We start from the raw sequence: 2,204 nt of genomic DNA on the forward strand, positions 1-2,204 counted from the left end.
TGAAAATAAACCAAATTATTGATGTTGCACAATTTAATGTCAATATCATACACCTGATTTTATTTAGCCAATACTCCAAACTAGATATGTGATACTTTTACAAAGATAATAATGGTCTAGAAAAGGACAAGAAAAGCCTACTGATAGAAAAGAAACAAAAAAACAGCAACATAGTACCAAAACCAAAACATTTTCATTTGAGTAGGTGGTGGGGGTCCAAAATCCAATACATGGCCATACTAATTTGTCACCTTATTGTTCAGGTCGTAATTTTCAGCAACATACCATCAAAACCTGCCAAAATTTTGTACCAAATATCCCATCTCAATCTACCCTTCATTCTTATTTGTTGCTGCCAGAAAATTCAGAAAAACTAAAAGACACTCACCTATCCAACAATATTGGTCAAAGCTATAGATAAAAACAAACTAAGTGATGCTATTCACTTTGTTGATGTTGTTTGGTTGTTATTCTCCAAAGCCTCCTCCCTTTCCCTTTCAACCTTCTCAACTAATCCATCCTCCAATTGTGATGGCTTCTCACCAGAACTCTGTGACCCTGTCAACCTTGCCAAAACCACAAAAGACATTCCTCCAAGAACATTGTTCACAACCCTAAGCACCAACACCGAGGACTTGAATGCTAAAGGATTAAGCGCTTTCTCCAACACAAACTCAGCACCATTTAGTGTTTGGTACCTAAGATTACTGCTGAAACCCATATGAGCAGCCCAAGTGAGAGAATTGAGTAAAGTAGGTGGAGCTTTGTTTGGTGTCTCAAAATTTGGATCCATTTTCTTCCTCATCTTAATCAACCCATTTGAAAGTGCTGTACCAGCAAGACCAGCACCAAACCCAACAGCAGCAAAAATGGTACCTTTATACACCAAAGTACCTAACCTATCCAATAAACTAAAAGCACCAGGCTCAAACATGTGACTCTTAGGACAAGATGCAAAGATTGCAGGCACACTAGCAGAAGAAGCTCCTAATGTTGGTGCCAATAGATACATAAGTGTGAAATTGAGAATAGCACCAACAACAAGAGTTGAAAACACAAAGTCAAGTTCATTCAAACCAAAATTAGGCCTTGAAGCCATATCACCTAAGACACAAGCAGTAACACCAACCAACTCTTCCATCAAAACCTTGAAAGGAAACTGTGGATCAGCAGCAACCCTTGATCTCCATCCATTCAGAAACAGACCCAAAATCCCAAAAGACGAATCTTTTGATTTTCCATCATCATTATCATTATTAGCACCACCCCAATTTTCACTTCCACCACCACCACCTCCACCACTCCTACCACTACCACTACCACCACTTCCAACACCATCACCTCCGACAAATGAAATTTTCAACCTTTGAGGCAAATGGGGTGATGGGTTGGTGAGATATATAGAAGTACGGTTATTTAACTGTGGAGGTGGTGATGGTAATGATGATGGAAATGAAAGTGCACGGCTTTGACCAGATGAAGGTGTAAAACGCAGAAGAGCCATAGTTGACATTTGATCTGTGACAAAGCAAACATCAAAATACAGAAACTTTGCAATAAAATCAAAAAGCTCATACTATTCATTCATTCACTATGATGCATATATGTACAATTAATTTAATACTGCATTATTTTCTAAACTATTGAAAGCAAAAAACACAACAAAATATATTTATTCAACAATTTAATTAAGATCTAAATCATAATCCAAAAATTAGAAGAAAAAAACACCGTGATTCACGTACCGGCGCCGCCGCATACATGACGGCGTTGCTTGAAAGATTCTCAGCAATGGATGAATATGAATATGATCATGAAAATAAAAATAAAAATAAAAAATTTCAAAAAAAGATCGGATTTTTGTGATTACCTGGATCTGGTGTGAGAGAGCGGAAGGATCAAAGTATGCTTAAACCTCAAACTGTAATGTTGCGGCAGTTGTTGTTTTTCAGAGAAAGAATTAGGAGAGAGTGAGTTGGTGGATTCAATGTTTTTTTATACTACACTCACTCATGACTCACTATATATACATCATTGTAATAAGTGTCACGTTTATGTGACAAAAAAATAATCTGACAAAAAAAAGTATCACTTTTACATAAAAAAAAAAAAATACATAATTATTTTTTAATTATGTCTTTTAACTAATACATTTAATTATGTCTTTTAACTAATACATTTTTTTTGCTATGCATAATTATATT

The 2,204-nt window shown here is 35.7% G+C and overlaps 1 pseudogene across 1 annotated transcript; it reads right to left on the minus strand.

Moving 5' to 3' along the window:
• On the minus strand, nucleotides 1-1,999 carry LOC146908415 (protein RETICULATA-RELATED 3, chloroplastic pseudogene; annotated as a pseudogene). Its single transcript, XR_015017697.1, has 2 exons — nucleotides 1,871-1,999; nucleotides 1-1,518 (listed from the first exon to the last, which is right to left on the minus strand). The product of XR_015017697.1 is annotated as a protein RETICULATA-RELATED 3, chloroplastic pseudogene (transcript).
• Between the last annotated feature and the right edge of the window lie 205 nt (nucleotides 2,000-2,204).

Source organism: Medicago sativa, chromosome 7 (genome assembly GCF_051527215.1).
Source record: "Medicago sativa cultivar Bolivia chromosome 7, Bolivia_mono, whole genome shotgun sequence".
Classification (NCBI taxonomy): domain Eukaryota; kingdom Viridiplantae; phylum Streptophyta; class Magnoliopsida; order Fabales; family Fabaceae; genus Medicago; species Medicago sativa.